Raw genomic sequence first — 24,144 nt, forward strand, 5'->3', positions numbered from 1 at the left:
GTTGTCCATTTGTCTCCTTCAACTCTGCATTTTTGGCAAGTGTCGTGGGTTTAACGCTGGGATGCAAGCGGGCAACACAGGCGGACGCTTGGCTGTTTGTGCGTGAACTGGAGGCAGACGCGGCCCGATCAGCCACCGGCCAAGTGTAAGGAGGTGGCATGATGGGTCCTGGTCACAACGCACGTCGGCCATTTTCATCGCGATTTGTGGACCTGATGACCCAGCAGCAGTGTCTCTACTTCCTGTGGTCACTCACAATAGGCACACCTGGGTAACGGAGATCTGAACTGTGTTGTTGGGGGACCGATGCTACCTGCCTGAAATTAGTGCCTGTCAGAACCGCGACGGGGCGAGCGGGTGGAGAATTCGGAACTCGCAGACATGGCCTGTGAGATGCACAAGGGAGGCGGTTTCTTACAAAATTAAACATGTCCTTGCCACGTGACCCAGTGATACGCCCTGTAGGCGTTTGCCTTAACTAAATGTCCACACAAAAACCCACGTAGAAATGTTTATGGCAACTTTATTCCTAATTGTCAAAACGAATTGCCAAATCAGTTGGCCCAAACCGAAAAGAACCTAATTTCCTTAAGTGGGTGAAGACATACAATTCAACACTATCCAGGGGACACAGAGCTATCTATGTATAAAGTAAGATGGCTGCAGAAACCTTGTGCTGGATGAGACAAGCCGACTCCTGTTTTTAAATTACTTAATTAGTTAATTTCATTTTAGAGAGAGGGTAGAGGGAGGGAGGAAGAGAATCCCAAGCAGGCTCTACGCTCAATGCAGAGCCCGATGCGGGGCTCAAACTCATGAACCGTGAGCTCACGACCTGAGCCAAAATCAAGAGTCAGATGCTCAACAGACAGAGCCACCCAGGAGCCCCTACATGATTCTTTTTTTACGACATTCTGGAAAAGGCAAAGCTTAGGGACACTGAGGACAAATCAGTGGGGGTCCGACTGCAAAGGGAAAACAGGGGGTTTATCTGGTCCGTAGGGCTATTCTGTGTCCTGAGTTTGCACGAATCCATGCACGTCTCAACGTAGCATTAGAGGTCTCGATTAGAAGCGAGTTTGGCCCATCATAATTTACTAATGTACCAATGTAAGCCCTGAAAATGTGCCATCTGACATTACGTTGTAACTCCAGGTAGAGGACGAGAAAGGGGAAGTCTATGGGCCGAAGATCTGAATGACAGCTCAGTCCTACGCTGGAGCCTCGACCAGCAAAACTGTGCTGTTTGGAGACATTCAAGTAGGTAAAAGAATCCGCTAAGAGAGGTCAAAGCACCTGCCTCTAGGCAGAGGGAAAGTTGGGGGAGGGACACGGTCAGCATCCTGCTGCTTTTTAAAGCAGTCCTTCGGGGCGCCTGGGTGGCGCAGTCGGTTAAGTGTCCGACTTCAGCCAGGTCACGATCTCGCGGTCCGGGAGTTCGAGCCCCGCGTCGGGCTCTGGGCTGATGGCTCAGAGCCTGGAGCCTGTTTCCGATTCTGTGTCTCCCTCTCTCTCTGCCCCTCGCCCGTTCATGCTCTGTCTCTCTCTGTCCCAAAAATAAAAAATAAAATAAAACGTTGAAAAAAAAAATTTAAAGCAGTCCTTCTAGAACTATCTTACAATTATGTACGTGTTAATTTAGAAAAATGAAATTATTTTAAAGATTAAAAGAACCGGGGCGCCTGGGTGGCGCAGTCGGTTAAGCGTCTGACTTCAGCCAGGTCACGATCTCGCGCTCCGTGAGTTCGAGCCCCGCGTCGGGCTCTGGGCTGATGGCTCAGAGCCTGGAGCCTGTTTCCAATTCTGTGTCTCCCTCTCTCTCTGCCCCTCCCCCGTTCATGCTCTGTCTCTCACTGTCCCAAAAATAAATAAACGTTGAAAAAAAAAATTAAAAAAAAAAAAAGATTAAAAGAACCAAATAATATGTGGCATAGGACAAAAATAAATTAACTATTACACCCAAACATGAACATTTGAGAAATGACTTATGGAATATATCTGCTTTATGTCTTTTGATAGTTTACATCAGTTTTTAAATAACTTGTATAATTTAATGTTTAAAAGTACACATATGAGGAGCGCCTGGGTGGCTCGATCGGTTAAGCGTCCGACTCTTGGTTTCAGCTCAGATCATGACCTCGGGGTTCCTGGGATCGAGCCCCACGTCGGGCTCTGTGCCGACAGCACGAAGCCTGACTGCAATTCTCTCTCTCCCTCTCCCTCCCTGCCCCTCCCCTGTGCTCGCTCTCTGTCTCTCTCTTTCTCAGAATAAAAACAGACTTTAAAAAAGAAGGCCAGGAAGTAAATAATATGCTGGTATATGAAAAGTTCTGTGAAGTCCAGTCTTAATCCAACCACACTTTTTCTATAAAAATGCATTAATTCAATTTAAAGAACGTACTTGTTTTTCCGTCGGTGCTTTATTTTCCGTCTCAAATTATTACCAGTCGACTGTAGTTTTGTAACGTCACACTCTGGATGAGTGAAGCCGTATCATTTTTTTCAAATACGTTGTATGTGTTTGTGTATTAAAACGTCAAAAGCCTAAGAATTGCCTGTCTATAAACTAGATAAACAAAATTTCCACTTGGAAACCTGCCTGCTTGTTTGCAATTTGTTTATAACACACTCTGAGTCAACCTCAGCACTAAAAGATTTCAGAAGACACGTCTTCCACGGCCACGGTTCTAATGTGCGTTTATTTTGTACTCGCTGTCCACCGACATCAAAGGGCACGTTACTTTTCCCTAAACTGTTCCGCTTCAACTTTGAAGATGCTTGGAGAAACCACAAAGAAAGAGTTCTGAGGGTCTGGGATGTGGACCAGCAGTTTTAGAGGAAAGATGCTTTCCCCTAGAGAACCACCAAACTCTCTTTGTGACACCAGGCTCCCAGGATCGGAACGGCAGCTTCGGAGAACGCCCGGGTGCTGACCCCCCGCGTGCTGGATGCCTGGGCGCAGAGGGGCACGGCGCCCACACTGGAAACCTGTCCGCTGGGGGAGCTGTCTCTCTAATGGAAGGACCCCGAGCGGATCGCACCCCGTGAACCGGGGAGCTCCCCGGCTGCAGGAAGAGCAGGGCTGACAACACGCGGCAACCCAAAAGCCCACTTATTTTTTGGTTCACCGTGTACTAAATTCACCCAAGTAAAACGTTGAGAATAAAGGTAGTTAGGGACCTTGGTTTCTCGAGCAGATCTCAAAGGCTACGAGGATTCTCTAGTTATCAGCTTAGGAAGTTACTGCAGAAGGTCTCTAAAAGCTGGATGCTTCATACATAGTGTTGGTGCGAGCGCGCTCTCTCCACGGTGCGGACCTAAGTCCAGGGTACAGTGGGAGGCGTGTGCAAGGCCTGAATCCTGAGAGGTTCTGCACAAATCCACCCCCGCGCCCTCAGGGGCTGGGAAGCCTGGGGAACAGGGGCCTCCCCGACCTCTTGCAGCACAGACAGCGTGCTGTTTGGACACTCGGGTAGGGTGTGGGTTTGTCTCTCCCAGCTGTGGCAACGCTAGTCCCCATGACCCCGGGAGGCTGGAAGCGAGCGCTCCCCAGCCCAGGGCAGGATGACATCGCTTGTGTCTCACCGGCAGGACCAGGCCTGTGTCCTTGCCGAGCAGAGGACAGAAGATTCAGGTGAAAACTTCTGTGAGGGACGGACAGAAAGCAGCGCTCGTGGGTTCCCGGCCGTGGATCAGACACCCTGCCTGCCACCCTTGACGCTGGACTGGTTATTTCTATTTCAGCAAAGTTGACTGAGCTTTTCAGTTGTTCAGAAACGGGGCCTGGGTGGCACTCACATTTCCTCACAGGGGGTCGTGTGTTGGGGGTAACACACCTCGATACGGCCGGCCTCTGTCCTGGGGTCTCGGGCGCTGCCGTGGGAGGTGTGGTGCGGCTGCTGGGTGAGAAAGACCCGGCTTCCACCCCACCCCCCACACTTGGCTGCAAACGTCTCTGCTCATCTGAAGTCTGTGCGATGTTCAGCTTCAAGAAAGGGCTTGGCGGCCAAGACCCAAGAGAAAGTGGGGGTCTCGGGGAAGGGGGGCAGGGGGCAAGGCTGGGCTGCCCCGGGCACGCAAGTAATGGCTGATCCACACTAGCCCTCTCGAAGCCAAGTCCTGGGACGGTTCAGGGATCCTGCTGTCTTGCTCCCACACGGAGCACCTTCTGTTCCTGGATGTGGGTCCCCTGCCCTTCACGCCCTCTTCTGTCTCCTCCCAAACCCACGAGAAGTTAGAGAACTCAGGTGACGTCCTGGTCCACAGTACAGCACGGGCCACGGTGACCTAGTCCAGTTTGCACGGGGCCGGGACCCCCTCTGCCGAGCGCTTGCCTGGTGGCCTCCCGGCCCGTGGAAGAGCCTCAGTGCTGGGAATTTGTGTTTCTGGGGAACACCCCACGCTGCACAAACCATGCTGGTGGTTCTGAACGCCATCGACACAAGAGGATTGAAAAGAAAGTGTGTGCTGCGGAGAAAACGCAGCCTGGATACGCAGGGGAGGCTGGGGGCAAGGACGGCATGTGGACCTGTGGGTCCTACATTCTTCCATGGGTTTCTGTGGGCTGTGAGAGGTCATGCCACCGGATCACAGGAGCGGGAAGGCACAGCGGAGCCCGGTCTGTTACGGTGAATGTGGTTCTGGAGGTGAGCCCTGACTGGAGAGTCGATTTATGCTTCTGTCTACGAGGAACCCCCGACCAGGCCCTGGGACCTGCTGTAGAGATGCTGGGCCTGGGCTGTGTTGGGCACTGGAGCCCAGGGCCCCACCATAAGCTGCGTGTTGTCAGATGCACCAACACAAAGAGACATCACAACAACCCTACAGCTGTTGGAAGTGGTGCGTTTGGGCTGGGCCCCCATCAGATGGAATAATAAGAAATGCAGGGTTCTGGGCAAGGCCAGGCTGGCAGGTGTGAGAGCGTGGGCAGAATATGTGCAGACCATGGGGTCTACCCAGGGTCAGCCAGCTGATGGTGCCACAGAGGAGACCCCAGGCACCAGGCAGACAACACGACCAGGTCTCTGGATCAGGGCCCTCGGGTGGAGGTGTGGCACGGGGAAGGAGCGTGGCTTCCTCCTAGGTCTCCCGCCTGGTGTCGGGCCAATGGACAGCTGCATGGACTGGTGCCGGCCCCTCGTTGTGGCCCAGCCCACGGGGACCACAGTCATTTGGCACGGGTTGATGACATCGCACCCTTCCCACTCTGGAGAGAGGACAAAGTCGTCCCTGGTGGAATCGATCCGTACTTTTCAGTGGGTTTCCCTGCCCTCTGTGGATACCAGCAACCATATGTGAGGAGGCACAGGGCAGACCAGTGGGCTGGAGGCCCAGGAAGGTGGAGGCCCTATAGATGAAGCTGGAAGGCTGTCTGGGGGCAGAATCTCCCGTTCTAGAGCAAAGTCTGTCTTCGAGGTTAAAGCCTTCAACTGATTGGAGGAGGCCCGTCACATTGTGGAGAATAAGCAGCTTTATTCAAACTTTGCTGGTTTAAATGTTAATCATGCCTAAAAAATTATCTTCATGGAAAATCTAGACAGGTGTTTAAATAAACTTCTGGGGACCATCGCTAAGTCGACACATAAGTCACCACCCCCTACGCTTCATCTCATTTACTTTGGCCAGCGCATCCTTCAACCTGGTTCAACTCTATCTGCCGTCCGTTCTCCAACCTGAAATCAGAAGGTCTGAGTATCCATTGATCTTTCCTGCACTATGTCTAGAAGTCGTTCCTTTTTAAGACACACCGAACCCTTTGGCCTGACACACGCAGCCCTCATGATCCGCACACTAGTCTTCGTCTTCCCGTGCTAACCACACGCGGCTGCCTCCGGCCACGCTCAGGCCGAGGCCCCACCACTGGCCTCTCCTTCAACTGGGGCTTCCAGGATGCACTGCACGGCGCGGCCCCCTTTCCTTTGTCCGCTTCAGCAGGTTCAGTCCCAGACTCCCCAGGAACACACGTTCCTGCCCGTGTGGGCATCATGCACGTGCACGGCCGTGCTCCTGGAGGGCTCTGGCATCTTCTCCAGAATCCAGGGCGGCCCCACGTCCTGCCGGGGCCCTTCCTTGTTCTGCAGGTGCAGAGTGCCCCGAAACCTGTTCCGGTCCAACACACCTCGCATCACATGCAGCTTTCTCCCCGTTTGCTTCTGCGCAGGCTCACACAGGCCCATTTGCCATTTAATTACCCGTCTCACCGGCACCCGCACGAAGCCCAGCACGTGGCGGATAGTCAGTGAATGTGTGCTGAGTAACGAGCGGACGAATCATGCAGAGGTGTCTTGAAATCGTCACGAGAGAATCTAGTGTTCTTGGGCCGGCACATTCCAGGGAGGCTTCCATTAAACCCCTATCAGTACGAATAGCAACCAAACTTAATGCCAGCAAATCAAATGTCTTTGAGGGTGGCTTTCAGATCTTTGGTTTTGGGGGAAACGTAATAGCCTGGACGCGTCCCACTAAAACGTAAGTTTAATGGAGGATTCGTTCCCTGGAGCCCCCGTAACAAAGCACCCCAAACGGGGTGGCTTGCGACACCGGGAACTGACTCTCTCAGGGTCCTGGGTTGGAAGCCTGAATCAGCGAGTGGTGGGGCCGTGCTCCCTCCAAAGGCTGTGGTGGAGACCCGGCTTCCTGCCCCTCCCAGCTTCCGGTGAGGGCGCCGTTCCAAGGCGTCCCCTGGGTTGTAGACAGCACACTGCCATCTCCGTGTCTCTGCTACGTGGCCTTTCCTCACCTCATCTGCTTCTCTGTGCCCCAATCTCCTGTCCTTCCTGCCTTGAGGACACCAGTCGCTGGATCATGGCCCAGCCTCCTCCGGGGTGACCTCACCCCAACGCGATGGCATCTGCAAACGCCCTGTTTCCAAAGAATGCATTCACAGGCATCAGGGGTCAGGACTCCAACACATCCTTTTGGGGGACACAGTTCACCCCACAACAGACATTATTCTCCTCATTCTCAGGTGTCCTTGGGCACGGGGGGCCGTGCAGGAGCCCCATGGAAGGCTCCTGCCATCACCCCTCCCCTATCAAAGGGCACCCTGAATTATTTTATCAATATTTGCAGCACCATATTTCTCTCCGTTAAAAAGGTTAACGTCTTTCAGTAGCCATTTAAGTTCAGCCTGCGTTTCGAGAATGCACTTCATGGCGGTGAAGCACCCGACAGATTTCCTGCAACATTAGCTGCATTTAAAAGTATAATCTTATGCAGTCTCTCGCTCAACACATTTCAGAATAATGGGGCAACGCGTCTATTCGCAACAGAGAAAATAACACGCGGTATTTAACACTCCTTCTGATGCTTATAATTACTGGAGGTGCAAATCCCAGCCAGCCTCGGGCCCCGGGCCGCTCTCCTGGAGCAGAGGGGCGCCCCAGCCCAGGGGCCCACGGCCACGCCGCACGCTCCCAAAGCCGAGGTTCGCCTAGTAAGTGGCTGCAAGACGCAGGGCTGCTTTTAACCGTGATTCCCGTGTGCAGGAGGAAAAGGCCCAGCCCTGGCAGCTAGCTCTCAAAGCAGCATCATCAGTAGGCATCCTTAGGAGGCTTCTCTCTGTGCAGCGGACCAGCACTGACTGCTGGGCCTCGCGACCTGCGTCTGGGGCTTTCCGTCTAGCGCAGACGAAAATACAGAATTTCGGGCCACTCCTCCGACACATCACAGTCATTTTCGGCACGTTCGCTGTTTCTCTCTCCACTTTTCTCACAAAACCGAGCGTCATTACAGCGGGTTTAAAGTGCTCGTGAGTGCTTGCGATCCACCCATGCTTTTCTTTAATATTTCATCATTAAATAGCAAAATAACCTGATATGATCCTAATTTAGTGCCAATTACACTGCATTGATCAAAGTGACCTTTTCATACTGGAGCACAAAAATCAATCCCGCTGCATGGCAAATGTCAGGGGAGGAGAACAACACATAATCTGTGACAATCAAAACATTACTTACAAATGAAATCACCAATGACCCACACGCCAAGGCAATTTCTGCGTGACGGGCACCGTCTGTGTTTGTAGCTCTCGGTGGGGATTTTTTTGCTCCCGACCGTCTGCCCCCAGACGCAGGGGTGGTCGTTCTCCTGTTCCAGCGGCACGGGATACAAGTGGCCCAGTCCTGGGGGTTGGTTCAAAGCAGAACCCCAGAAAGCATTCGAGGTTTCTGACTTGTTCCCGAAACGCAAAGGGAGGCCCCTCGCCGATGGCTCCCTGGACCCCAGCCCTGCGCGCACAGGCCCTCGACAGCGAAGCGTCTTCTGTGGGGGGACGGGTGCCCACGGAGCAGAATCATTCCACAGTTTGCAGGGGGAACCCCAGAATTTCCCTAGAACTGGGGTACGGACATCCAGTTTGAGCCGATCGACACATCCCGCCACGTAAGACCCCAGTGGGCACAGCTCCACTGTCTTTGTTTCCCGGGAAGTGACACACGGGTCCCCGCAGGGGATGCCAGCATCCAGGGCGCACCCTCTCTGTATCAGGCGGTTGTGAGCAGCGGCGAGGGCTACGGGCGCCGTCTCCGGGGGCCTCGTGTCCGCGTTCCCACCTCTACGGCTGTTTGTACGATTCTGGGAGGGTCTCTTAATTCCAGCGGCTCCTATTTCGTCACCCGTGAATTGAGAAAGTCGAGGCCGTGTCACAGAGCTGGCGTGGGACCGCCACATTCACTACCCACAGAGCACGTAAAGCAGCACTGGCACGTGGGAAGACCCTCACGGATGCCCACTATTATTACAGCAAATACGCACGGAGTCGGACGGGTGTCCTTGCATTGAGAAACAAGGAATCACCAAATGTATACACTTCACTTTAAAAGGCCTCCCTGGGGGGCGCCTGGGTGGCGCAGTCGGTTAAGCGTCCGACTTCAGCCAGGTCACGATCTCGCGGTCCGGGAGTTCGAGCCCCGCGTCAGGCTCTGGGCTGATGGCTCAAAGCCTGGAGCCTGTTTCTGATTCTGTGTCTCCCTCTCTCTCTGCCCCTCGCCCGTTCATGCTCTGTCTCTCTCTGTCCCCAAAAAAAAAAAAAAAAAAAAAAAGTTGAAAAAAAAAATAAATAAAAGGCCTCCCTGGGCTTAAGCGTACGCGCCTTAAAATACCGGGCCAGGTTTAGTGCACGTACCGTAACACGTCTCTGATCATCGACTGCAGCCTTGAAAGTTGTTTTATAAACGTGTCAGACATTTCTGCGCAGCCAGAGACACCTCTCCGCTTTTCCCCAACTGTCCCCAAATCACAAACATGGTCAAAATATCCAGAATACACGCACTACGCCACCCAGCCTGAATTGACACACGGCCTTCCTGATGTCTGAAGGCCACAGTGAGCGCTAAATTTCCAACAAGATAAAATGGGGCTGTGGCCCCCCGGGGCGGCCGGAGCCATTCCCCGGATCCGGGCCCTGGGAAGTGAGAGTGATTGCCAAAGGGGAGAGAGAATTCCGGGATGCCGTTGGCCAGAGAAGGAGGTTCAGATAAACGCGGGGTTAAGCAAAATGCCCTGGGGTCCGGTGCAGGTGAGCGGGCACCATATCCAGCTAACCCAAATATTTAATGTGGGAGCAAGGTGGGCTCATCTAACCCTGCGGTACGTCCAGGAGTTCTGGTGGGAAGAGGAAGTGACCCAGGGATGTCTCTTCCACGCTCGGTGGGCGTGGTCCTCAGCATCGCCCAGTCCCGCCGAGGCCGGCCGGAGTCTGCGCCTGGGCCTGCCCCTCCCACCCGCGCCTTGGTCCTGTCCTGGGGCCACCGCTGCATTTCCGTCCTGAACTGAGGGAGCCAGTCCTGGTCCACAGCCCGGGAGGGGGAACATCCTGGAGGCCTGTGGCTGCGGCGTCTGGGGCGTCTGGGGCGCGGGAGCGCCAGCGACAGAGCTGGTGACCCGGCGAACTGGTTACGGGCCAGATCTGATCCATTTCGCGCGGATGCGGAATCGGTTTCCGGTTTAATGTGAAAGAGCCGTGTGGGCGGATTGTTGAGGTGACTCCCTTTTCTTTTTTTTTTTTTTTAACTTGTTTTCCGATGCAATTTGCAGCTTAACAGCCGCACTATAAATGACATGATTAAGTTTTATATATTTCTGTATATTTGATGTATTTACCCAAATGCAGCTGTTGCTTCCTATACGGTTCAGATGTTTAGAGCGGAATCAATTGTTTGTGGTAATCACACTTCCCAAGCTTGCTGTTTTGTTTCTGCTTGGCTTTTTAAAAAAATAAATGCTCTGTTACAAACCTGAAACACCTCCAAAACACACTGAAGGTTTATATGGGTGCTTCCACAAAACGGGTTTGTACTCCCACAGAAAATATAAGTATCAAAAAAAAAAAAAATCGCCTCCGGGAAGTGACGTTTTCCAAAATGTAGTGCTTTCGAGTTGCAGTTACATCTGGCACCCGGTCCTCCGGGACGCGTCCGGCCACTCGTGGCGCCTGGGGCTTGGGGACAACTTGGGGGAGGGAGAGGCCTGTTCGCAGGACGCCAAGGCCCTGTACCCGGCGTCTGAGAAATTCACTGGCTCGTTCCATGTTGTGTCCTGCTATCACTAGAGAAATGATCCTAGTTAAAAATATTCCTGTTATAATTGTATGTACATACACAAAGACTTGTCGTCTACTTAATATTCCTGAAGATATGATTATAATTAACCTTGTAACAAATCATGCAGAGGAAAAGAAAAACCTTTATTTTTTTTTTTTTCAACGTTTATTTATTTTTGGGACAGAGAGAGACAGAACATGAACGGGGGAGGGGCAGAGAGAGAGGGAGACACAGAATCGGAAACAGGCTCCAGGCTCTGAGCCATCAGCCCAGAGCCCGACGCGGGGCTCGAACTCCCGGACCGCGAGATCGTGACCTGGCTGAAGTCGGACGCTTAACCGACTGCGCCACCCAGGCGCCCCAAAAAACCTTTAATTATCCAAATGATTAATCTCTCCAAGCCAACCATTTGGACATTGAGATTCTGACTTTGTCAAAGAAGTGTCTGAATTTTTTACTTTTATTTTGGTGTGTGTGACAGGCATCAACCTTCTTCACGGGACTGGTTATATTTAGAGTGGTCAACGTCGTGTTTTCTTGCACTCACTGACCTTCCAGTGTGAGCAGTCACGTTTGCAATTTTAAGGAGGGGGCCAGGAGCAAACATAATGAATTACTCGGTTAAGAAATATTATGGGATGGAGGTATTGCACGTTTATAAAGATATTTCTCATTTTTTTTAAAGTAATGCATGTAGAGGTAATTTTAGAAGAAATGAGGTAGGATTAAGGGAAAAAAATAATTGGGAAAAAGCAATAACTGATATTATAAGTAGATTGAAATCTTTGCAGACCTGAGCGATTCATTACCGTTCCTATTTTTAAAATTCCAAGTTTCTCTACACATAATTACAAAGTGTCTCAATATGTGTTCTTTTGAAATGAAATACCACCCAGCCTAGTTCCACAATGTTTTGTTCACTGGAGATGTTTGATTTTCTTTTTCTTTTTTTTAAGCATGACAGATTAGTCCATTCTACTAAACCACCCAATAAGAAGCTCGTGTCTTTTTTTATTATATTATCGTTCCATTCCATCGGATGCATTTCATAAGCTGTTTTGAAACACAGATTTTTATTTCTCTGTGTTTGCCTAATGGCATTTAGCCATTCTTCTCTAAAGTTAGTTGATGGTGTCCTACTTTAAATGCATTAACTTCATGTCAATAAAATACTGAGTGGGAAATCATTGTCCCAGATTATACTTATTCTGTGTACGTATGTTCTTTCCTAGATGCTCAGAAAACCTTCCTAAATTTAATTCCCACACACTATGTCAAACTCATCATTGGACAAGTAATAAATCATGCCTTATTAAAGAAACCAAATTTTCTGGACCTTAAGATTGGAAAATTATTAACTTAATTCTTTACAAATTGCACAGAAGATAATATCTGATAATCCATTAAGCACAACTTAATCAATGTCTTCCATCATAATGCAAAATGTACTGATAAGAACTCAAGCTCTGTTGATTAAAAGGGTATAATGTAATAGTGTCTATAAAATTCAGATTGCTAGAAATGAATATCTCGCTAATGGAACAAGCCAGTAAATTCGATTATCCTTCCCCACTTTTAAGCATATTTATGCTATGACAGAACAAGATGTAGTAAAACGTCTAACCTAAGAAAACAGAATCAGTATCAGGTTCACAACAGTATTTAAGTAGAATGATTTTATATACTCCTGATCCTGGGAAAATGTTTGGTTTACAGTGACGGAGTGCCCAGGCCGAACTTGGTGTTTCTTTAGACCACCTTTGAAATGAGTTCAACGTGGGTGTAAACCTACCTTCATAACGCAGGAGCTTCCCCATGGCCTAAAACAGATGGAAGAATGTGGTACCAGCAATGTTTCCTGACCCTGTGTTTGTTGGACCGGCCCAAACTGTTTTAAAATGATCTGTTACAGCATGCAATTTTATTTCAAATTAAGAGAGGGTTTTTTTTTTGTTTGTTTGTTTTTTCACACTACAATATTTGTGGGTGTTTTGTTTTTGTAGGTGAGGTGGTAAGATACGTTACTTGATTTTAAATTTTTTTTTTCAACGTTTTTTATTTATTTTTGGGACACAGAGAGACAGAGCATGAACAGGGGAGGGGCAGAGAGAGAGGGAGACACAGAATTAGAAACAGGCTCCAGGCTCTGAGCCATCAGCCCAGAGCCCGACGCGGGGCTCGAACTCACGGACCGCGAGATCGTGACCTGGCTGAAGTCGGACGCTTAACCGACTGTGCCACCCAGGCGCCCCACGTTACTTGATTTTAAAACACTAAACACTACGTCCTGATTTCTGTGATGTGTATTTCTCCACGTATCCCAAGTAATTTGTCAGTTTGCCATTAGCCAGCTGAACTCAGAATATGTGTGCGTGTGTACGTGCGTGACTACACAGAGGGCACATCTCTATGAAACTGCACGGTTTACATAGAGCATAGTGACTTTCGAATTATTTACACTGACCCCGAGGGTTCAGAAGTTGGTTTTCAGAGGAAACAGCCATCTTTCTACTCAAACCTGCCAAAAGGCAGCGTGTGGGTCTGAGCGCGTTCCTACGTAAACATAATTGCTATTTAAAGTGGAGATGTGTTTGCCAGGCTAATTCTTTCCCCTCCGTTAAGTCAAGCTTTCTGTATTTACGGAAATACAAATATTTTGCAGTTATAATACATCAATGATCATGATTCTGCAAATGCAATTTTCTTTTGAATAATAAAGCACCAGCACGTTAAAAAACCGTATACGCCCATAACATTTAAGGCTTTTACGTAGTAGGGCACTGCAATGCGGTGACTTAGTATCTGGCAAGGGACCGGAGGCTTCTCCTGCGCCGTGGTAAACGTGGTAAGTGTTAATAATGTGAAATGAACCAATTTGCCCTCTTGAGAAGAACGGATGGTATCTAAATAGTCTTCCTTTTCGGTTATAAAAAGGTCTTCCAATCTGAACAGACAAAGCTATTCCAGTATTTCTATTTGTTTAAGAAAATAGGTCTAAATTGATGAAACTAATCATTTTATACTAAGTGCTCTTTTTAAAGACAATTGCTGATTGCCTGCCCCTTTTGTAGCTGTAGCGGAGCCCGAGATGGTACAAAATAACCATCTTGCCAGTTGTCACAACTATTTGCTCATTCTTTAATTAAACATAATATAGAAAACAGTATAATTCACATCTAATTAGAAATCAACTTCTGTAGACGGTGAACTCTTTCCAGAACTGGCGTTAAGGATCACGTCTAACGATTACAAAGTTGTTTAGCTTCTTTGCCGGCCTCGATTTCGTGTCTGAAATCCCTGCACCCACTTCTTGATTTTTTAAGAAGAGATTCCTTGGTGCTGCCTCCTTCCTTTTCAAGAGGCAATGATGGTGAGGTTAGTGGAGGGAAATCGCTATATCCAGGCTGATTTCATTAGCAGGTGCCTCATCAGGATCCCGAGTCTCCCTTTGTGCTAAAACGAAAGCAAGTTCTCCACTCAGTGAAACAGATAATGAACCCCAAAATGCGCTGAATCACAATGACTTAGCACTTTTCACCTTCACCCAATCACCAAGAAGGTTTCAAGTGATTTGCGAGTCTATTAATTCGATATTAATTTGCCAAGTCATTCTACACGGTAAATCTTCTGCAGCCCCAGCTTTTGGAAAACCGTTCTGGAGCGATATATTCCTCCTGCCTGTTTCACAGTCTTGTGAGGGAGGCGATGGCCCCCCGCCCTCGAGATACGGAACGTGGAAACAGAGGAAGAGCGATTTTGTGATGCCAGCCGGGGAGCCCAGAAGCCTCACAGCTTCACTTACTCAGCCAGCATTCACTGGGCGCCTACTAAATGCAGACGCTCTAGATTGCGGGGCCTGAAAGCCCGATGGTGGTCTCACGGGAGTTCCACTTCGACGAAGACGGACAAAGAGACGGACGGCCAGGCCACCGCCTGTAAGGCGTGCCGTGGACACCTGCCATTGGAGCGCAGAGGGGTTAGGGACCCCGGGATGGGGGCTGGGCGCAAGGGAAGGCCTTTTGGGAGGATGCTCAGTTTAATTGGAGATTTGTAGGGCACGCAGGAGGAGAGCTGGCGTTCGGAGGGAGGTGGGCGGGGAAGGAGGAAGCCCGGTGGTGAGGGGCAGGGTGGGACAGAGTTTGCAGAGCCATGCTGGGGACTGTGCTTCCTGAGTAATTACCATTTAATGGCGGGTTTGTCCCTGCCACCTTCTTATTCACGCATCGCCCCTGGGTATCTGGCAACGGTGGGGAAGAATGCATTAAGCGGAGCAAAATACAGATTATGAAACAAAGCGGCGGGGACGTTTGCTCAGGGGTGCTTTCTGCAGCAAAAAAGCAGCTTGGTCTCCATTCAGGGGGTTCGGCCCCCAACCCCACGAGCGGAGAGGCAGCGTTGACGGTCTGACGGACTCCTGGGACTGGTTGGGCTGCGACCTGTGGGAACGGAGCCCTCCCCGTCCCCGGCAACCTGCCCTCTTCGTGCCTCCCTCTTCCTACGCGACACCTTGTTTTCTTCCAGGTCTGTGGTGCTGGTTGCCGCAAATGCAAAATCCTGGTTTGTGAGCCCCGACCTCCGAAGAAGAAAGGAGGTATCTGAACCCAAATGCTTCATTCAGTGCTTTCCAGCTTTCCACCAGTTCAAAGGTGAGGCTTTGGGGAGCACCAGGGGGGAGCAGAGCGGCCACACGGTCTGGGCCAGCATCTCGCGAACAAGGGAGACGTGGGGAGAGGGGCCCTCATCCGCCTTGCCCCACAGGGGCCGGTAAGGCTTCCAGCGAGGGCGGACGGGAGGACGGGGCGCCCGGGCCTGGGGCTTCCTGCGGCCCGGGGTGGGGGGGGGGGGGACGCAGGATCCTGTGTCCCGGGACAGCCACAGGTGCGCTAAGGGGGAGGCCAGCTCCCAGTGGAAGAACAACGGGGGGTGGGGTGGCGCGGCCGCTCATTCGCACAGATCCTCCCGCGTCCAGGGCTCGGAGGGGACCGTTTGGCCCCTTCTCGGAGGACACGAATGGAAGCCCGCTCGCCCATAGGCACACTCACTTGCAGTTGGTGAGACGGACCCGCTCAGGTGGAGAGCCACTCAGAGGTGCGTTCAGGACCCGCCCAAGCGTCAACGCATTCCGCAAGAGGGCGGTCCGGACTGCGGGGGCCACGTCATCTCTGGCGTGGGTCACAGACCCAAAACAAGCCCACGTTGCCGTGGCCCCGTGCTCCTGAGGTACTGCTGGGGGACACCGGCTTGGAGAACGTTGTTTTGATGACTTCGGTGAAGGTGGTGGAACTAATTCCCACTCGAATGGGTGGTTGTTTATTTCTGCTTCGCGTGAATCAGAGGTAATTGTTTTGAATAGCCGTTCATGGTGGCTCTGTGTACTGGGGCCATCTGGTGCCGATGTCCCCGCTTCTCCACTTGTGGCTTTTAAGACACGCTTCCCTCTGCCACCGTGAGGCTGCTCTTCTGATTCAACCATCGGTGATTAACGGAGCTCACGTCCAAAGACCCCATTCAGAGGCGAGCTGACGCGGACAGCTTTGGTCTCCAAATTAGGAAATAGGAATTCCCACCGTCAGCCAAGTGTTTGGTGAAGGAAAGCGACAACAGCAAGGGCAACACTTTCTTGACAAACGCACAAGTGACCATGTGACACAGGAGCTGAACCGGTCAGGAGCAGGTCGAGGAGGCTGGGGGCCGGCACAGGTCGTGTTTGAAGGCCAATCTTCAAGGGGTGGTAACGTGTATAAAATTCTTCCTAGTTTTCCTGATTGCATCAATGTTTTGTTTCTGAAGGGAATAAAGATGTTGAGTCTTAAAATATAAACTCACTGGAAGTGCCTTTGTGTCGACGGCGACCTCGTATAGACTCTGTCCCCTGAAATAATGGCCGTTGCTTCCTGCTGGGGGTGTGTCCTGGGAGGAGGGCGCAGCATCCGAGAAGCACTGGGGTTTCGAGGTGCTGGGGGGCTGGGTGTGAGGCGTCACAGGTTTGCAGATTCAGCAGCGGGACCTTTGTGAGGAAGAGTGTGGAACAGGCCCCAGCAAAGGACGGCTGAGTCCCCCACTCATCGGCACAGCCAGATGGGCCAGCATTGCTGGAAGCCCGGATCTGGGAAGTGGGAACGTCGACGGACCGGAAGGAGCTGGACAGAGGCCCCCGTCCAGCCCGCACCATCCCACCCACCAGGGCGCTCTCCCCTCACTGTCCCCCTGGCCCTGGTGCTGGGTCCCGTGGTCGGGGCTCAGTCCTGGAGACGACCCCAGAGCTCACCACCTCGAGGCTCCCTGACCCCCTCCTCTGGGCTCAGTGGGGACTTCGTCACACAGGGGCTCTGGTACCGACCGGTCCAGCCGCCGGCCCCCTCCCTCCTCGCCCCCAGCCCCAGCCTCAGCAGCTCTCCAAAGTGTCTCCTCCACAGAAGCCCTTTAGGCAAGTCAGGACCCCCCCCCTTACTGCTGTCACACTTGGCAGATTCTGAGGGTTCCGTGTGCTCTGTGGCCGGAGAGGGACAAAGAGCACGTACCTGTTTCTATGAGAAATCCAGTGTCACACCCAGAAAGAGCCCATGCCCTTCACCAGGGGGCAGCGTGCGGTCCGGTGGGCGGGCGCGGCCTTGGGAGGCAGCTAGCGCAGCCGGGGCGGTGGGTGCGTGTGGCACACAGGCTGGACCCCCACGGCCAGCCACCTGCGGGGGACGGGCGGGCGTGTTTCCTCTGCACCCTGGGGCAGGGGGGCCCCCGGTCACCGCAGCCACGTGGACGGTCGGTGCCGGAGGCGGCTCCCCCTGCGGGGAGCTTCTCTGACCCCTCACCCTCGTCCACACCGGGAGGCTGAGCTGCTGGCAACCCTCATCGCGGAGGACCTCTTCCTCCCTCGCTGTCCCAGCCCCTCCCCTGACCTCACTGCAGGTCCTCCCCCCCCCCCCCCCCGGGGGAAAGTCTGCGGGTTCTCCTCCTGGGAAGTCAGTGGTTTCAGTTTTCACTCTCCCGTTGAGACCATTGTATCAGACCTGTGCGCAGTCGGCTCGCGATGCTCTAACAGAACATAAACCCTGGGCAGCCGGATCGACTCCCCAAGGCGGTGCAGCTGAAGCCCAAGACGACCGCAGATTCGGTGCCAGTGAGAACGTGCTTCTCCACCCCCCTCTGTGTCTCCGCCCCCCGGAGGCCCCGAACCTGCCCCTCCAAATACCAGCAGGTTGGGGGCCGGGGCTGCCGCTCGGGAGGCTGGGGGAGACCCGCCGCAGCCGGGGGACTGGGAACGAGATGCGCCTTAGCTCTGCCCCTGCCCAAGACGCCTTCCCCCCTGACGGGTGGCCCTTCTTCACTGTCTAGTTCGGGGGCTTCCTTCCCTTGGAAGGACTCTGCACGAGCCCCTTGTGAAGAAACACCTGCTCTCGCATTTACAGAAGGATATTTGATCACTTGCGTGAAGTCCCTCTCCTTCCCGCAGACCGAAAGCCCCCGGAAGGCAGGTGGGTCTTGTCGTGGACCCATCGGGTAGTTGACCCGAGCACTAGCTCGTGGAGGTTGTGCAGGAAGCGCCTGCTGGATGAGGGGGCGGGGGCAGCACAGGCCGGTGTGGACGCGGTTAGGGCGCCACAAGGAAGAAAGCGCGGGCTAGAATAACGGCAGCTCCTTGGGAGAGTCGCGTCACCCAACGTGAAGTGAGGAAGCTCCCAGAAGTTAGGTCCCCACCCCCAGGTGTGCTCGCTTTTAAAGAAGCGATACAGAGCAAGTTCAGGTGACACTGACGTCACATTGTGCAGCTTTGCTGAAGCCTGGGTTTCCCTATTTTGGGGTGAAACATGGCCTTTCAGGCCATAGCCCACAGATATTGTGTAGGAAGAAATGTGACCTTGTCCCAAAAGAAGTCTGGCCTTTGTCTCAGCTCCTGGGAGGTAACCTTCATTTGCCTGGGAGCCTGGGGACAGGTGGTTATCAATTGACTGGAGACTGAGATTCGCCACCTGAAAATCAATCAATAATCAATCCCATCTATACAATGGAGCCCCAGTGAAATTTCTGAACACGGGGGCTCGGGCCAGCCTCCTGCATGGTGATGCTCCACACCCTAAAGTTGGGGAAGGACAACGGGGTCTCCGTGCCTGAGGGTCCCCTAGAGTTTGTCCTGTTAGATGTTTATTCACTCATTTCTCTTCATGAAAATCCAAAGAGATGATCAAAGATAAGGGACAGACAAGATCACTGGAGACAATTCTGCTGTGTGCAGTCAGAGGGTCTCATTCAAGGTCAGCTTTCTTGAGCTTTGACCAGTTACCTAGAAAAGTCATCAGAGGCATGGCGTCACGTGGGGTAGGGTCCTCAGATAGTCACTGTGGTTTTCAGACAATTTTCCGCGGAGATGCTACTAGGGGCATAAATTGGCATGCGTGTGTGTGTGTGTGTGTGTGTGTGCGCGCGCATGTGTGTGTGACAGACAGCAGGGAGTGGGATGCCCTTCCGAGCTTAGAAAACACTTGTTTTGAGACGAATCTTTTTCAGATCGTATCTCCACAATCTCCCAAGAAGGGAATTTGTTGAGGTTGAATGAGGTCTTTTCACTTTTATATTAGACACACACACACAAACACACACACACACACTAATTTTATATGAGTTTGCAGACACCTGAAACATCGCTCGGAGCGTTTGAGCTACAGCCCAGAAGACCAGTGAAGCAATCTACCTGTGCGGAACTCAGTATTTGGAGGATGTTTGGACTTCTGATACACAAACGTGTTGAAGGCCAGTTCGTGGAAGTGCATGCGTCCCCGACCATACGGTGGTTTTGTGTGACCCGGCTGGGCAGGTATAGGGTGTCACACGTAGGGCGAGCACGCACAGGGACTTTGTCTGGCAGGGATGCCATGGGAGACATCTGCGAGTATTTTGACTGAGGCGGAAAGTGAGGCTCCAGAGGACTTAACGGCGCACCCTCAACAGCAAATAAGATGGCACGGGACCCTCGTGTCTGAAGAGCCTTTTCCTTTCGGCTCCGTTCTATCCTTCTATGTGCATGCGAGCCTTTTGATGCTGAAAAGCAGCTGTCATTTACTTAGAACATTCGACGTGCTGGACGCCGTGGTTAGGTGTGTGAATCGTATTCTACCTTCACAGAAACCGTTAGACGCACGTGTCCATTAATCCAATTTGATGGGTAAGGAAATTGAATGAAAAAGGTTAACCCGCTCGCGTTGATGTTAGAAGTCAGTTGAGAGGGGACAGTTCAAACCAGTTCGATCGGTTTGACGCCAGACCCCCTGGCGTGTGTGTGGACCCCGCTGTCTTCCGGGGCCCCCTAGGAAGCGGTCCGTGGCCTGTGACAGCAACGGGGACACGGCGAGGCGCTGGCATCTGGCCCCTGTCTTCCCGAGGATCTGGAGCCCCACACGTTCAGCCGAGTGTGCCTGTGGCCGCCGAGCTGACTGCCCTCCCGCCATTAAACCGCGGTCAGGGCCAGCGCCCTCCGACTGTGCTTATCTGAAGGGACGGCCCCCTTCCGGGGCCTTCACCCGTGACCCTCCCTGACACGGGGCCCCGAGCTGGACCTCGGGCCTGGCACTGGAGACATGCTTTATTGCCTCGTTTGTTTCTAATCTAGACAGAGGCCCTGCCTGGCCTTCAGTGGCGGTTTTGTCCAGTCGGGCATTTCTGTTTTCACTGCAGCTGCTTATTTTTACGGCTTTATCTTTGCCTTTTATTGAGTAATTTTTTTCCAGCTTATTTTACCTTGTTTGCTTGTTGCTCTCTTATCTATAACTTTTCCACGGGAAATAAGAAGTGACAGTTCAAGATTCGAAGGCTGACCCCGGGCGACACAGGGAAGGCTCTCGGCCGGTCTCAATTGTTGCGTCTGCTCAGCAAGAGCGGGACACGAAGCGGGTGCCTCACGGCCCCCCGGGGAGGCAGCCCGCTAAAGCATCTCCAGAAATGTCACAGCCAGGGTGCACCGCGAGCGCTCGCACCCGCCACTTGACATCACGTTCCTCTGACCCAGGGCGGTCCCGGGCTCCACGCGCCCACCCCGTGCTGCGGCCGAGCCGGTGCGGTCCCCGCTCCCAGCCTGGCCGGGCGCGCCCCTGCCTCTCCACCGCTGCCCGTGACAGTGCTCATCTTCCGCTCGGCCTGTCTACATTAGGCGCTCGTTGTGTCCCACTTGCTCCGTGCCAACCAGGACAGCGTGGGCACTCACGTGGGGCTCAGTGCTGGAGGCGATCAACTCCTTCACACGTGTGCCTGTGTGACTTTCCAAGACTACGTTTATCATCTGTTTGTCCCTGCAAGGATTTCATCGATTATTAACACTGACCGTGTGTCAATAAGAGAAATAGAAATGGTGGTCACGGGCGTGAAGAGGAAACAGAAGCATATGTGACCACCGGGGAGGGTAGTGCAACAGCCACGATGGATCCTTTATTTCGGAACTCCCTGTGATCCGGGGCAACAAGTGGAACATGAGCTTAACAGGACCAATCATCAGAGAGAAGGAATCGCACGCTTTCTGCTGTGGGCCGAGCCCATGGCCAGTGCTCTTCATAGATTGTCCTACACACGAAGCAGTCCATGCCCGTCATGCGTGCGCTGACATCGGCGATGCGGACCCTGTGGTGGTCACCAGTCTAGCTGAGACGTCTGGACACGTGTATACCCTTCTGCGTTCCAAGGCAGGGAACTGAAATCCTCATAACTTCACTTAAACCTTGTAATCATTCCATTTCCTTCCACATGGACCTTGGCCACGGAGCAAATGTAAACATTTTATTCCGCTTTCCAACCTCGTTCACTAAGTTCTTGTTTGAATTTGGAGCATGACTTCAGGGTAGGTTTGCACGATGAAGAATGATGTCTTGATTGAAATTAATCTTTAAAACGAGCCCTTACACTTGTGATCCTTTGTTCGGCATAGATTCAAACCAGTAACAAAACAAACTAGATTGCTTAAACCAACAGAAATTTATTCCTGCACAGCTTTAAGGCTACAAGTTCAAAAGCAAGGAAACCAGGACCGTGTTCCCCCGAAGTGTCTGCATGGAGCCCTCCTTTGCCTGGCTGGTAGACACGTCAATCTGTCTCCCTGTCACACGGCTTTCTCCCTGCGCCGGCCTGTGGGTCCTTGCGTGGAGTTCTTTCCGTGTCTGCAGCCAGATTTCTCTCATTTTTTAGAGAGATTGCGGGTGCAAGTGGGGGAGGGGCAGAGAGAGGGAGAGAGAGAATCCCAGGCAGGCTTTGCACCGTCAGCACAGAGCTCAAACTCATGAAATGGTGAGATCGCGACCCGAGCCAAAGTTGGACGCTCAATGGACTGAGCCACCCAGTCACCCCCAGATTTCTCTCTTCTTAAAAGGACACCAGTCCCTGGTTCGGGGCCGAGCCAATCCCATTTGTGACCTCATATTAACCACGTTACATATGAGAAGAAAGGCACTTCCCAAGGGTCTCGGGTGGACAGGAATTTTTTGGCAGGGGGGCATTTTTCAACCCGGTACCATCGGCACGTGTCGCTTAAAGACACGCTACGATCTGTTTTGAAAGACCACCTCCTCTTGTCTCCATCGAAGGCAGCATTGATGTTCAACACAGCAGCGGCGATGCCGAGATGGGAGACATGCCGTCTGAAGGCCAAGGCGGTGCGTGGCTGGGCTCCCAGCGGTGGCCTTGAGACCCACGGGTCCGGCTTTCCTTGGCTTCCCGTTTCCCAGGTGGAGGGTCTCGGGCAAGTCACTTCATCTCCCGGAGACCACGTGTCTCCAAGTACAACTATTCAGCAAATATTTGCTTCAAAATTGCTGCCCACTGGGTACGGGCTGTGCCCTTAAGAGACGGATCATTCACGAGAGGCAGCGAACGAACGCAGGGGCCGGAGGATACGGGGAAGCCACAAAGGAAAACGGGTAAGTGGAGAACAATTTCCCCCGCTCTGGCCGAGGGCGGGGTCGCAGTCAGAGGAAGAGCCAGGAGGACCGCATGGCAGGAAGAGGACACAGAGGGCATCTGGCCCAAGGGACTAGGTGGGGGGGGGGGTGTCCCAGGGCTGGGGAGAGGAGGCCCCGGTGTGTTTGAGGGCAGCGGGGTGGAATCACGGGGCAGGAGGGCATGTGAGCCGCCGTCCATGACGAGCGACCCCCTTGCTTGGAGCTGGGAAGCGAAACCAGGCCTGACCGGCCGGGGGACCAGTGAGGGGGTGTCCGTTTCGAGGACTGGAGAGCAGAGAGCTGGATGTCCCGCCGGCCAGGCTGGCCTGGGCGCCCCCGACCGTGACGGGCGTCACCAGCAGTTTCGTCCTGGCCTCCTGTCGGAAGCTGCGACTTGGGCGCATCTTAGACCACACGGGAACCTGGGAGGAAGGCACAATAGCTTCCTAGTCTCCCGGCTGGGCACGAGCACGCAGGAAGCCCCCCTTTGTGTTTCTCGCTGAAAGCCTGATTAGAGGCAGGGCCCGGGGCAGGTGGGTGGCCGCGGAGCCAAGGAGACCGAGGCCCGATGGCCCCCAGAGCGCTGCGCCCAGGGCGGGCCTGGGGCTGGTCCTGCCCCAGGCGGCCCGGCGCCACCCCCCGGGCGGCTGCGCCACGACGCACGGGCGCCGGGCGCCAACGGAACCGGTTCGTGCCCACGCGGTCCTGCCTCCCCGCGCGCAGTCAACAAAGAGAGTGCGCGCAGGCACACGCTCCCCCGCAGGACAGCCCGCAGACCACCCCCTCTCCTCTCCTTTCACATGACTAAGCCATTAAACTCTCCCCAATCAGAGAGACAGATGAAGCGAGTTTATTAATAAAAGTCCCGTCAGGAAGATTGGAAATGAATGATTAGTGAAATCCACTCCATTTTACTTATAGACAGACCCCCCTCATGGAGAGGCATCTGTGAAGGGCAGGAATTCCCGAGAAGGTTGGGGATGGAAGCATCTGGAAGCTGTTTGCGATATGGATTCGGAGTCAAGCTGCACACAGACACCGCCTCCAGCCACACAGGCTCGCTCCGCGGAGGGGAAAATATGCCGCTTGTTTACGGCGCCACTTCTCCCCTTGCTTGCTGTCTGCTTTATTTCTGCCGCGGTGCCCGCCCCCCGCCATTCATGTGCAATTATGTCTGCACAGAGCTGCCAGCTGTAGGGCTTGTTAACCGTGCCCACCTCGCAAGCTGCCGGCAGAACTGCCGGGGAGGAGGCCGGGCCCGGGCACACGTGTGTACGGCTCCTTCCGATTGGGCGTGGTGAGCGCGGACTGCGCCAAGTAAGCGGAGGACAGACTCGGTCCTGAAAGACACAGCTGCACGCACACGCTCACGCTCACATGCGCCCTAAGAGCGGCACTCGCACGGGCACGTACGCGCCCGCACGCCCGCACACGTGCTCGTGCACGCGCACAGGCCCATACGCTCATGCGTGCATGCACCCGCACCCGCGCACACACACGCAAGGCCTGCACACGCACTTGTGCACACACACACGCCCGCACACGCATTTGTGCACACGCACAGGCCCACACACGCCCACACATGCACATGCCCATACAGGCACTCGTGCACACACACACGTGCATGCACACGTGCCCTCACATGCACTTGTGCACACACACAGGCCCATACAGGCACTCGTGCACACACA

The sequence above is a fragment of the Herpailurus yagouaroundi genome, unplaced genomic scaffold, assembly GCF_014898765.1.
Source record: "Herpailurus yagouaroundi ecotype Mexico unplaced genomic scaffold, PumYag 142, whole genome shotgun sequence".
NCBI lineage: Eukaryota > Metazoa > Chordata > Mammalia > Carnivora > Felidae > Herpailurus > Herpailurus yagouaroundi.